The 14,925-nt window shown below is 37.2% G+C and overlaps 1 pseudogene; it reads right to left on the reverse strand.

The window, feature by feature from the left end:
- Nucleotides 1-10,414: 10,414 nt before the first annotated feature.
- LOC141678404 (ribulose bisphosphate carboxylase small subunit, chloroplastic-like) lies at nucleotides 10,415-11,666 on the reverse strand (annotated as a pseudogene).
- Between the last annotated feature and the right edge of the window lie 3,259 nt (nucleotides 11,667-14,925).

A 14,925-nucleotide genomic window follows, 5' to 3' on the forward strand; every position in this document is an offset into this window, starting at 1 on the left:
ACGTGGATAGCCCATCATGGAGGAGTCCTAAGGCTATAGAACTACACATGGACTTGATTCCTATATATATAGGATATTTAGGTCATTTGCAAAGGTTGGACACTCGTTATCTCTACCAAAACACACGGTGGAGCTCTCGCGAAACCAATTCCGGGCACCCCCCACGACTGAGTAGGAATTACTCCGCCACCATGCTCGGAATCCTTGCAAATTCAGTCCAACCGTAGCCACAAACACCCCCGCTTCCGACAGATTAGGCGTATTTAGCTTTTCACCATACGCCCGATTTTCGGCCCAAATCTCTGTGATTCTTCCGTTATTCCAGCAACAACCTCCCCGAATGTTGTACCAAATTCCTCTCACAACATTTTTGGCGCTAGATTGAGGGGATTGGTGATCTTTTGAGGGGAAAGATGCGGAAAAGCTCTGGCGATGAACGTACACCAGAGAACAACAAAGGCGGCCCTGAAATCGAGTCCAAGGAGGCCATTAATGGAGATAATATGGATGATATCACTTGGATATGCAGGAGAGTCGATCTCCCATTAAAATAAATTCGAAAAAAAATATATGAAAAAATGGTGGTTAAAAGCATGGTTTATCGGGGAATAGGTGAAAGGCAAATAGCCTCAACCACATATTCTATGGATCCGGTATACAAGTGTTTAGATTTGATGAAAAAGGTCCTGGATATTATGGCCTAAATATGGTCTTCAGGTGTTGATTCCATTCGAAGAGGATTCGAAATAAGGCTCAACCGGTGGCTGGCGGGGAAACTCGGAAATTGCTCATAGCCCTAGACATGAGGAAGGAAGGGTTGGAGAGAGTCCTCCAGAAAATGTGCTTTTCTGATGATTGATCTAAGAAATGAAGAATGAGAGAAAAAATTTCAAAATATGGATGGTTTCTACTGCTTGAGGAAGAAATTCGGCTAGAATGAAAAGATGTAAAGACCATATGGAGAGGCTACAATCAAATAGGCCTATGAGACAAATGGTGAAAGCCCGATTAGGGGTTTCCCCTCTATACGAAAAGCCATGGTATGTGGCAGTTCCCGAGCTAAATGTTGGTAAATGAAATATCGGGGAAGACAGTGATCTAGTTTACCCCATAATTGATGTTTACAACCCTAGAATTGATAAAGATAAGAACCCCATCTCAGAAGACGGGAATAGGCTAGGATATTTTGTCCAAGTAGAAGGCCATGGAATCATCATGATGGATCACAATGGGGAATATATGTATACCATGGACATGGAAAACCTCGATACGGGTTCTCACAGATGCGGTGAAACTCCAAAATGAATATTGGCTAGAAAATGACTTCGGTAAATGTCGACGAGGGGTATGTGCCTTTTTCATAGAAGTCGGACCACCTTATAATCAAAAAATTAGAGAAACCTTGGAATATAATAGAATCAGGGGTGATATTACGGCCAGAAAGGACTATCGTATCCCCATTTTCCAGGGTTATAGAGGAATCCCATATTCCCTTTTTCTAGGGTTTAAATGAATCTACATTGCCCAACTTCTACAAAATAAGCGTTACCCCAAATATTATGGTGTCTCTAATCCAGAAGAATATTTTTATCACTTTAGCATGTAGATGGGGGTGCATCTGGTGGAAGGCAATGCGAGTTGTAAGCTGTTGGGTCCTCGATGAGAAGGCCTATCAATGGATTGAAAAGTTTCCCCTAGAATCTATTTCCCCACGGGAGCAGATGGAAAGGCTATTTTTGACTTGGTTTGAAGTTCTTACAACGCTCCAATCACTAGTGAATTCAATGTAGACATTTAAATAAAAGGGCAGTCATGAGATATTGAGGAAACACATTTCTCGGTTTAGCAAGGCATGGGAAAATTCAAGGGAAGTCCCAAATCTAACATGCCCCCAAATATTATATTTGTGCATTTAGTGAAGAGGATCTTATAGTAAAAAATGGAGAATCTCAATTTGGAGGTTCTATCTCTTAGGGTTTAAGGCCTATCAAATTCCATCTTCACCTGAATAAGGGGTTCAACCGAATAAGGGTTTAAAAAAGCAGAGGTTAAGGCCTACAAAAGTCCTCTTAAATATGCTCGGAATTTCTATTTGAGTATTTGTTTACCTGGGCTAGGCGTTCAACTAGACTTGGCATTCAACTATACCAGGGGTTCAACAAGCCAAGGGTATGGTAAAAACTGGAAAACCCCAAATTTACCCCATACTTCAGCCTATAAGCGGAGTAATTAGGTAAGCCTGAACAACAAAAGAGATGCGAACATATTATTTATGACAAGCAGAAAAAATCCAATGCAAAAGAGGCTGTGAACTCCCTGATTGGTGGCCAATTCTCTAATAATAATAAGCCCGAAAACTATGCTTCTATGGAAAAGTGGTTTACTCATTTGAGAAACCCAAATAGAGGTTCCATGATGGCATGCTCCTGGAGGATAAGTTTCAGAATCTAGAAGCTTTCCATGGTGGAGGGGTGTAACTAGGAAAACCCCCGGGTAGAGGTTCCAAAGAATTCTAGGGAGAGGCTCCAACTAAATATGAGAGACCCTGTTATGGGAGATGAAATAAGGGTTCTACACTCCTAAATCACTTTCCTTTAAGGGGATGAACTATGGTTTTTAATATAATCAAAAACCCCGACCCAAGGGAGTACTGAAGCTGGATTAATATGAAAATGAAGGCATATAAGGCCTATATCGAGGCTATTATATTTTCTGGTCAAGCCCAACAACCATGAGAGCCCATGTACTAAAGATAAGAAAAATGTCATCCTCGGATTTATGAGATGGTTGTGGAGGTTGCCCATGTCAAAAGGGGCTGAAGGCATGAGAAACCCCCAGAATAGGTTCGTAAAAAGGGTATATGAACATCTCCACCTGGCCCGAAAGTGCATGATAGCCTCTAAGGTTGGCTTATAGCAGAAGCCCATGGAAGAAAACTAGCTCAATTCATTAGAGCTTCTATCAGGAACAATGCTGATCATTATTATGGCCATGAAAATGATGTTGGCCAAATGCCAGGTCTCTAACACGGGGGGTTCTTCTGCTACATTCCACTTCAACATCATAGGTCAGAACCTAGAGTTTAGGAGCCCATAAATATGAGTTGGAAAATGGAATACTCTCGTAGGGGATAGAAGAAATTTGAAATACCCCGGTGGGGGATAGAAGTAAATCTGAAATACCCCCATAGGGGATGGAAAAAATGTGAAATACCCCTGTAGGGGATGGAAAAAATATGAAATACCCCCGTAGGGGATGAAAAAAAATCTGAAATACCCCTGTAGGGGATGGAAGAAATCTGAAATATCCCGGTAGAGGATGGAAGAAATATAAGATACCCCGGTAGAAGGTCTATTTCAGGGTATTGGTAAAAGCTATTTAGCCTGTTCTATGAGCTAGTTGAGGCTAACCCGAATCCTATGATGCCCAGCCTCATGGATACCTATATATGCTTCTCCTCTACGAGAATGAGAAGCCTTACAAGGTTTAACTTTTGACCACAGAGAAACTATCTTGAAGAATCGGGGGGGGGGGGTCTATCCTCGCTACTTGGGGGTAATCCAATTTTTTGAAACCCTGGTGGAGGTCCAAAATCTTCTATTGGAAAAATTTAGTGAAGGTATATTTTATTGGTAAAATCATGGAGGCCTGCATACATGAGGACAAGGAGTTCAACATATCTAGTTTTCCCCTCAATAATAGGCCCCCTAGGTTCGAACATTTGACCCCCAGAAGAGATACAATAATATTTATGGAATCATCAAGGAAATCTTTTCTTGTTTTATGGGAAGGTGTATAGATAGTAGACGCTTCTCCTACGATACCTCTTTTTTCTTACAATGAGCATGCTCACGTAAGCTTAGGGGTTTGAAGCGAAAACTAGTTGAGCCCGTTTGTGGAATATATAAGGTTCCTCTTGCATTTAAATAGCTACAAGGAACCGGGGGGTAGTGGATGATATGTTTTATGCTACCCAGGATGGTGTCTTGAAAGTGATTGATTTTTAAGCAAATTGGAATTTTCAAACAGTTAATGGATCGGGGTAATGGAATTTTTATAAAAGCCCTAATGGGAACTGATCGCATGGGGTGAGAACCCCCAATGGAAATTGATTTTTTAAAAAATCAAGGAATCTTGGTCAGGGATTATGTACAGATTGGATTTAGCTTTCATGGATTTCTCTGAATATGCTTTTGTGGATGAAATTGGCTTTCATGAATTTCTTGGAATTGACTTACACGCCACGGATTAGATTTGACATTCATGGATCGGCTTTTACGCCATGGATCAGAACATATATGGTTTATATATGAATTAGAATGGATAATATATGGATTATAGTGGAATATATTTGGAAATCCCTAGGGATTCTGGGGCTATATGGAATTTAACTTGGTTAGGGTTTACATAAGGCTTAGGAAAGCCGAAAATGTATATAACCCGGGATGAAGTTGATTTACTTCAATCCTTCGAACCAGAAGGGCCCAAAAGATTAGGTGGAAAATCTAAGGGTATAAGCTTATTTCAAGACCCTAGGGAATCTAGGTATATGGATAACCTAGATTGGGAACAACCCGAACAAGTGTGGATTACACTTAAAAAGGATATCTGAAATGTATGGATTATACATGAATTTGGGATGGATCCCAATTATTTAACCTACTTGATTCCCTTTGGGTGGTAAGATTTAACTTATGCAAGAGAATATATATTTAATGGATGAGTTTGTATGGATACATAACTCCTGGTTTGGGTTCATGTAGGTATATGAACCTCATTGGATAGATTCATATAGAAATATGAATCTCTGGATAGGGTTGGATTCCTTTCCACAGGTGCACGTCAATCTCAGGGAAACTGAGCTAGTGTAGATCCTGTGAAGTCTTGCATAAATATGGTTGGAATTGGAGTGCAAGGACCTTGCATAGGGAATAAGAACTTACAAGGATTATGTAAGTTTAGGTTCCAATGTGAACCTTGGAATTGGAATTGAATACAGGATCAAGAAGATAGTCAACGAGTATAGAGGTAACCCTATCACTTTTATACTTCATATCAGCCTTTAACTATTTGACCCTTTCAGCTACATCCTGGAGGAAGAGACATCCAGAACTTTGGGAATTGGGCTTCAGCTACCTTGATGATGAATGACAGCCAGATCCAAATGAGGGTTTAGCTATTATCCGTAAACCCCTCTTTTGGGATAGCCCAACTAATTACTCTTGGGAAATCTATAGAGCACATGCCTATAATATTGTAGTTACGGACAAGGGGCATCAACATTATCCTCCTCCGCTGAACAAATTCTCATACTTTGCATTCAATGGTTGGCTGTGAATTTCTTATCATTCATCGTCTAGATGTGGGTTTCTAGGCATTCACCTGTTGGTTGTGTGTTTCTTGGCATTCACACGCAGACCATGAGACGATTTGGCATACACCTGCTGGATGCAAGTTCTTTGACATTTACTTCTTGATTGTAGATTCATTAGTGTTCACCTATAATTTGATGGGTACGCACTGTCATTCACTTATGGCTACAGGAAAATAAATAATTATGGATTCCTCAAAAGGTAAAGTTGGAGGTATGTCTTTCAATCCTTGAATTCACCCCTCACAACAACTTTGTACGAAAATGTAAGTCTAATCTTATGACTTCTTATAATGTTATGTGTTGAATATACATTGCATAATTATGGTTGATTATGTGGCTGGATATTTGATACTCTATGCATCATGCTTTATGTAATTTACTTGTGTTATTTGTTTGGGAGGATACTAGTGATTCGTGGTAGGAATTCCTCGGGATATTAAACTGTGATAAAAAAGGATTTAGGATTTTAAGGCATTTATGGGGTATGGCATGGGGGATGCTTACGCGTAACCCAAAAATTGGCTTACCTAGGAAGACCATGTTGTAGGATATTACACCTATCTAATTTTTTGTTCAGGCTAACTATTTTGAAAGGCGAATATGCATAGAGGGATGAATAGTTAGACTCTAGGGTATGAGCATGGATTTCCATGTGTGCATGCCTGATTACCTAGTTGTTAATATAATATGGATTCTTATATGTTTATGCCTGATTATCTAGCTTATGCTATAACGTGATTTGAGAACTAGCAAGTAGCACATCTTCTGTGATTAATAACATGACAGTATTTGCTAAGTTGGAATATATACAAGAATGCCGATAGGCGTACCTTTGGATATAATGGATGATGCGCTTAAAATATGTATACATGTGAATGTGTGGCATGAATTTAATATTTTACGTGTACATATGTGAACATGTAATGTTTGCTTATCATGGAACATGCTATACTCCGAGCTAGCTAATAAGTTATGGAGGTATTTGCAATATCCATAGAAATCAGGTTTCTTAACATGTTTCAGGTTTAGACCGGAGAAGGATGTCAAACGGGGGAAGGAAACTGTTGGCTTGGGGGGTATATCAGCTCTTTAATATGTCCATCATGGAAGGGCTAATATGATGGAAAATAGGCTTTTATCAACGGAACACCACGGAAGAGGCTGAACTGCACGTTTTCCATAGCTTAAACTCTTGCCTCCATTGAAATGAGATAAGCCCTACTCTCATGCTTTTACATACTCATTATCATGCATGCTTTATGTGTATATATGGAAATTAATTACACCCTATATCTCTTATGTTGCCCTACATGTGGACATGTTTCTCTAAATATGCATACCGTATATTCTCAAGGAATAAGACTTACATGGGTTTACATGTGTGGGGGTATTTTATTTTATATATTTCCTTACATTATGCATGGTGTTTCAAAATATTTTCAAACTTGTTGACCGAAGCTTTCAAGCAGATACCTAGGCACGCTATATGCCGCATAATGTAACCACTTGAAAGGACATAGCAACAACGGATGGGTATCTCCATGGAATTCCCTTGGTCTCTCATTCGGTAAACTTAAATAGCCCCATGAAATATGGGCAGGTCTGAAAAGTCCCATATCACATGGGCAGGATTTAAAAATTCCATATTACATGGATAGGATTTTAAAGTCCCATATTACATGGGCAGGATTTGAGTCCCACAAACACTGGGCATCAATGGAAAACTAAACAATATATTAAGAGGCTCGGTGAAGTAACCATGGAAACTTCTGAAAATTATGGCTTTATCTTAAAAAGTGTTTTCGCCAAGGTTCAGCCTGATTGCTGAAGCAACAACGAATATGGATATTTATATTTATACAAAATCATCCACACTTTCATCTTCTTACTTTCATATTCATACTTGCATTCTACATGTATGGGTTTCATGCATTATAAATAAGAGTTTTTTAGCTCGTGCTACAAAACACTCTTTTTAAGTTATCTTGGCATCCCAGGATTATGGATATATGAAGCCTATTTGAAACAACGGGAGTTTCTGGGACTCATTCATAAAGGATTAAAATCTAAAATCGGCTTCACAAGGAAAAAGGATATCTTGGAAGGTTGCATGGCTTTTGGAAAAAAGGCTGGAAGCCATAGGATATAGCTAAAAAGGACAGAAAGTCCTAGATTGGAACTGGCATGGGGAATACGTGATCTGAATAGTATGGAATAATTTCATTTAAGGAATCAGATTGAGGTACATATGTTGAGACATTGTGTTTCCTGTTTCTTACACCGAGTTAGCTCATGTAAGCTTGGGAGCCAAATGTGGAAGCTATGTATTTCTTTGAGAAGGGTAAAAAAGGATTAAACTATGTGTTATATAGGTTCCTCTTGCATTCAATTGCTGTGAGGAACCGGGGGGTAGTTGTTGTGCCTAAAATCATCCTTGAGCCGGATTTATAGCCCATAGAGGGATTAGATGGATTGGCATAATGGATTAGGCTTTCTGGATGACAATGTAAGGATTATGGGCCTAAGTGGGCTGGTATGATAGGGGTATTGAGATAATGGTTAAGGTCTGTTATGAGGGTTATCATAATAGGGTAATAAGAGCGGCCTCTTACAGATTAGCCAATACCCTGGGCTTTTTAGAATATCCCAAGGCCCAGGGGTAGTTAGGAATTATAATAGGTCGGTATTTCTAATATGGCGAGAGGCCTACATGGGCGTATCCTGATTATGACGAGAAGCATGCAGAGGCAGAGTTCTACTAGGACATAACTAGAGCCGGCCACACGAACGGGCCGTGCGTGTCGGGCCGAATAATTAACGGGCAGGTTAATGTTGAACAGAATTCGTGAACGGCCCGTATAAATTTACGCTCCGGGCCGTGCCGAGCCGGTCCTGGAAAACAATCAACCGTGAACGGCACGCGGTTTAGCCGAGCTACACGGTTTAGGCGGTTAGCTGAATAACTAACGAATAAAGTTATTCACTACAAGAAAAAAGTCCATAGACATCGCTTTTTGGCCGATGTCTATGCTGTTTCCCAACCGATGTTGATGTCGGTGATGTCTATTCTAGACATCGGTGAATACCCGATGTCTATACTCGATTAGACATCGATTTTAGTTAAAAAACAGATGTCTATGTGTTGATTATTTACATAAAATGCTATAAGTAAATTATTTAATAACTAAATTACACCTAATTAAACATGTTAAACATATCATGAGCTATGTTTTTTGTCACAAAAACATCGATTTTAGTGAAAAATACTGATGTCTATGTGATGATTTTTTACAAAAAATGTTATAACAAAATTATTTAATAACTAAATTACACCTATTAAAACATATTAAACATATATTGAGCTATGTTTTTTGTCACAAAAACATCGATAATTTTGACATAGGTGATGTAAAATGACATATTAAACATCTCTTTCTTTAATAAAAGGTGATGTCTAATTTAGCGTATAGACATCAGTATTTTCTAGAATGAAGTGATCTCTATGTATCATTTAGACTTGAACATGTTAGTCTTTAACATCAGTTGTTTGTCTGAAACTGATGTACATTGTATTTTTTTGACATCAGTTTTGTTTGGTTAAAAGTGATGTTTATAATGTTACTTGGCATCAGTTTAATCTTAAACAAAGTGATTTCTATATTTCATTTAAACTTGAAGTTGGATTTCTTTGACTTCAGTTTTTTACCTTAAAGTGATGTACATTATCTTTTTTGACATTAGCTTTTCTGAATTGAAAGTGATGTGTAAGAAGTTTATAGACCAAATTGTGTAAAGTTTTACATCACTAATTGTGTAATTCTTGTCTAAGAACGTCAACCAAAATAGTAAAACATATGATCTGAAATCTAAACTATTACATTCTCCAGAAACCAACTGAAGACATTCAGTCTAATGAAAATTGTAAGATAGTTTCTTCACTATCCCGTTTTGAACACTCTTCAAAATCTGAGACATAAATCCTCTCTACACAAGACAGCAAGGGCCCATATAAGTTCCCATTATTTAGATATCTCAACAACTGCAGAGGATAAGATGAGCAAGCCGCTTTATCCCAAGAAAGCAAATACGATCCTCCACTTACTGGACAGATGCCATGTGCACGATCAAATCAACCACATGGGTGCTGCATTAACCACCCAAAAAGACATATGTAAAAGAATTTAACAGTCAACTTAGACGTATTTCAATTTGTGCATACTGGGTCTACTTGTTTGTTACTAAGTGTTGATTATTTATGAGTTTCTATTTACTTGTGTCGGAGTGCATTTTCAGAAGCATTAGAGGAAGAAGTGAGAGAAATCATCAATAACATATCCTAAAACAACTCAAGAAACTTTGATGCACTTCCAAACCAAGTCAAACAACAACATTCAGACATAAAAAATTAATATTATTCCAACGTTCAGACAATTATTTACCTAGGTAGCATGAGTTTCTTAGCAAGTGCAGGCTCTCATTATTGTTTTCATCAACAAGAATATCGTTTATACTATTTGAGTTTCAGGACCAGCAGGTGAACTGCAAGGTCAAATATGATTATTAACTGCAGACTATGAATTCCTGGGTTGAAATAACACAAATTATTAAAAAGAGCACAACATAATCACCTCTCAAGTTAAAAGGCGAGGTGGAACTTGTCATCAAAATTGATGACCTAGTCAACCACATGTTTATAACTGGAGTAGATTTAGAACAATGATTTCTGGCATTCTAAAGACCAAAAGCTCCCTTGAAAATATATGGCAAGTACGAAAACGCAAACTTATATAAAACCAGTTTTAAATTAAGGACGTTTGTGATAAGAAATGCACAGATGCACCCATGATATATTTGTTGAGTATGACAACACAACTGATACAAGTAACTATGTACAGCCAATTCCTTTTAGCATTAATAACTACTGTAAGCAGTTTAGAATAAGGAAATTTTGAATTACCCCTGTGGAATCACTCATTGATTTTATTGAACATGCAGAAGCAGAACAGGGTCGCACTGCAACTTTTTCAAGGAGCAGAGGATCTAGGAGGTGGTTGTGGGCTTTTGGATGACGAACGACATACATTGAGCTTGTCTAATGTTATCAAAAGCCAGACACCGGATGTAAGCACTAGGATATGCCTTCTTGCATTCCGTGATTTCATGGAGGACTTGAGATGCGTCCGTGCAACCAAACATGGGAAGCTTCCACATTGTCCAGTACCTCCCATCGTAGTAGTTAGGAATTCTGTTCTTCTTGCGATAAACATACCCCAGCTGTAGACAAAAATGTTCGGAACAAGAGATCAGTATTTCAACCCCTGCTTAACAAAAAACTTCAGACCACAGAGTATTGCTTCAAGCCATTGATTTATATAATGATTTTGTGCATGCAAGAGAGAAAAGAAACAGAAAGTTCATCTCCAGAGATAACAATTTCAAGATTGAACAAAATTATTTATCAGTGCCGCAATTTGGAATGCATTTATAGAAAATTTGATAACATCGGACACACATTGAATATTTTCTATATAAAAAATATGCAGTTTATAACATTGGAGTCCAGTTCTATCACTATCAACTATCAAGAAACAAGACACCTGCTAAACTGAAAGTTTACAACATAATTTAAATTATGATAAAGAGTGGATGCAAATAGCAAATTTTTTTAAGAATTAATGGTTGTATTCCAGATGTTATCTTTGCCAAAAAAAGGGAGCTCACAATACAATTCAATTACCAGAAGTCACACTTTCTGTAACAACTAATTGTCATATCTCTTTAACACTTAAAATTGATGCAATTGTAGATAAAAGCAATTAAGAACTATCTAGCTGAACAAAAACTGTAGAACATTTCTAGTAGGATATGTATTAATCATACTAATAAAGAAATTATGAAGTATCTATCTTACTGCATCAAATTCAAGGCATGGAATCCATCCTTTTTTCATCATATAATCAATTTCCCTAGCGATTGAATCATCGGTGATAGGTGGAAGGTAGGAGAGAGTCTCAAACTTCTTGTTATCAATCGGATTCCAAGTCTATTTACACACAAACGAGAGCCAACTATAAGCAGTACAAAAGGTGGTAATATAAGCAGCTTAAAAAAATTAAAAACAAAAATACAAGTTCCCATCAAAGTACCTTCATACAGTGAGTTTTAGATCCATTTGAAACAGTCTTCCTGTTCCACGCAACTGAATCCTTCATCTGAACAGCTTTGGCGGGCTAGGTTTTAAGCCAACATAGGTGGATCCAGCCACCAGTGCCGAAAAGCTTGCAGCAGACATAATTGATTTATTACCAAACTGATCTAGAGCACAACTGGAAACACAAAACTAGAGACTAGCACAAGAAGTGATTCTATTGATTTCATTTACGCGATATGTATTGTGCATTTTCACCCTAAAAAACAGGATACTGCTCCAACCCAACTTGGGTTACCCAAGTACCATAAAAACCAAAGCGGTTCCAACACCTGAAATAGCCAGTAAACCCATAGCAAGAAGAGCTTGTTTCCATCCAAATCGATATTGCGCCAAGGTCCCTGCATTAGAAATAGTGCTAATAGGAGTATCTGTTGCGGGTTGCAAAACTTGATCTTTTGCAAAATTGATGACTTCGGATTCCCGTCTATATTAATATACATAATGGCTAAAACTCAATTAATAAGACTATTACCCATCCCCTAAGAATTTTTCCAACATTACTAAAAAGGAAGCCTGGATTTGAATTAAATAAGTTACCTCCTGCTGGTTGACCAGTTGAAACTGGTGGAGTTTGATCCTGCCATCGGAAACAAGATGTTTTCATGATTAAGAATAGTAAAATTACTTATCTGAATTGTTGATGATAAAAACTGAGAGATATATTTAAAAATGGACTCTATAAGGTGTGTAAATGAAGAAGAAGAATACAGGCCTTCATCTATCTCCTCTTTTGTAAGGCCCTTCTTCTCAGAGAGGAACGTCTGTACAGGACAGGAAATCCCTTAATTTTTAGATGTAAAAGAAATTTGACAGCATTCTCCACTTGATCGTCACGAATTGGTTCTGAGTTCACAAACACAGATAAAACCTTAGTATCTTGATGGACCTTATAAACTCCAAGATTTTTATTAACAGAGTAGCAATGCTTAGCACAATTTAACACAACTTAAATTACAAAAACAATAGAAGTATATTACTCAAGTATTAATACATCATTTTCCCATATTCCCGTCAATCATAAGAGTTTTTAGAACCGTAAAAAGTTATTTCAATGAATGCATGAGTATTTGGTAGATCGTAATTAGTAATTAGCACATAAAACTCATGAAAACAATAGCAGTATATTACTCAAGTATTAATACATCATTTTCCCATATTCCCGTCAATCATAAGAGTTTTTAGAACCGTAAAAAGTTATTTCAATGAATGCATGAGTATTTGGTATATCGTAATTAGTAATTAGCACATAAAACTCACGTAATTAGTATTTTTCAAGAAACTCATGAAAACGATATTCTGAATTTCTTTTTTATCGTCTTCAAACTGCTGTGCTACTGAAGCATTTCTCTTGAGACATTTAGTGGTAAGGTATCAGAATCAACAAGTCCCTAACTAGAAAGAATCATATCAGCAAATCAATCAGTGGTCACATATTTCATATTGTGACTCGAACAGGTTACACTATTTCATGTACTTGGTCTTTCTTTAACAAAAGAAAACATACCTAAAGAGAACCCATTCTTCGATGATTCTGTGAGTGCAGCGTCAACAATCTGTTTGAGACGTATCAGCTTAGACCCTCGCATGACAGCATTGCAAGTTATCAGTACCTTTGGTTTACAATCACTTATTCTTTGGGCAACAGATTCAGCAGAGAATCCAGCAAAAACAACCTGGAAAAAATCAAACTTGCAGTACTTCGATAAATGCTTGTTCAAAGGCATCACAGATTGTAAGCACCAAAAGTCTAGTAACAAAGGACAGGGGTCTTTTTATCATACCGAGTGGACTGCACCGATTCGAGATACTAAAATAGTTAAGATACTAAAATGCCAGAACTAAATGCATAACATAAAGATAAAAAGCTAAATTTTCATGAAAATAGAATCTTAGCTTACACAGGCAAAGAACATGCAAAGAGACGACAAATGAAACAATCAGGAACTTACCAAATGCCTTCTATAAATTTACCGAAAAAAGTCATTGACAACTGCCTTGCCATTCCTTGACTCAAGTCATAGACGTTCAAGCATACCTTGTGACTTTCCTGAATCCAATAAGTAACTATAATTAAATGCTGAACATGTACAAATTAGTGACAAAAATTTGTTAACAAAAACATACAGGGAAATTCATACAATTAGATATCCAACACAGTTCCCCTTGACATAATTAGCTATATACCACTGATATAAAAAAAATACTAGTAAACTATTAGTTATTTTGAAAAAAAACATATATACTGGAATTAGCTACCAACATGCTCATTATCACAAGAAAGAATTGAATATCATGTAATCAGTAGACATGAAAGGATCGTTAACTTTACACAATTTACAAAAATTAAAAAAATAAACAAAAATACAAATGAACAACCAAAACACCCAAATCACCTAAAATTTTAAATCTTTTTCTCAGATTAGGTCATGTATACAACAAGAAGAAAAGTATAAGCAACAAGTTTAGACACTAAATTAATAAAAAAAAATAAGGGTTTTGAATTAGATAAAACCCCAATTTATAAAATTAGGGTTTTGAATTCAAAAATCCTCAACTTTTAAAACTGGTGTTCATGCAGAGAAGACCAGTTCGATTCAAGTAGATACAACACTTACCGAAGTAGATAGGTTAATTGCAAGAGGCTTAACGGAGAGAGGTTCAGAGAGAGAGAGAGGTTCCAGTGAGAGAGAGAGAGAGAGAGAGAGAGAGAGAGAGAGAGAGAGAGAGAGAGAGAGAGAGAGAGAGAGAGAGAGAGAGAGAGATTGTGATGGTGAGATGATGGCCGGAGTTCAGAGAGATTGTGAGGGGAGAGAGGTTCGATCGAGAGAGAGAGAGTTTCGAGAGAGAGAGAGGTTTGATTTTGTTGTGTCTGAAGATTGATTTGGGGGGGAACCAAAATTTGGTTAAGGGGGGAGAATTTTGGGATTGGGGGGAATGTAGAACTAAAAACTGAATGAAAATTTCACTAACGGGGGAAAGAAAAGGTGGGCGCGAATTTATTTATTTTTGGTGAATTTTAGACATCGGTTTAATTATAACCGATGTCTACAAAGAACAAAGACATCACAAAAATACGGGGTGATGTCAATACTTTTTTTAACATCAGTGGAAAAGTTAACCGATGTCTAATGTGTGATGTCTATTGACATTATTCTTGTAGTGGTTCCACCATGTTGTTTAGCACGTGCACGACTTCACAGTTCACAAATCACACTACTTCAGCTTTAGTTTGTTTTTGTACACGTTTTTCTCCTTATATTTATTACTTTGTTTTTTTTTCTTTTTTTCTTTTTTTATACATATGTACGCAAACTGTATATAATGTATGTTTTGTTTTTAC

Source organism: Apium graveolens, chromosome 8 (genome assembly GCF_009905375.1).
Source record: "Apium graveolens cultivar Ventura chromosome 8, ASM990537v1, whole genome shotgun sequence".
NCBI classification, from domain to species: domain Eukaryota; kingdom Viridiplantae; phylum Streptophyta; class Magnoliopsida; order Apiales; family Apiaceae; genus Apium; species Apium graveolens.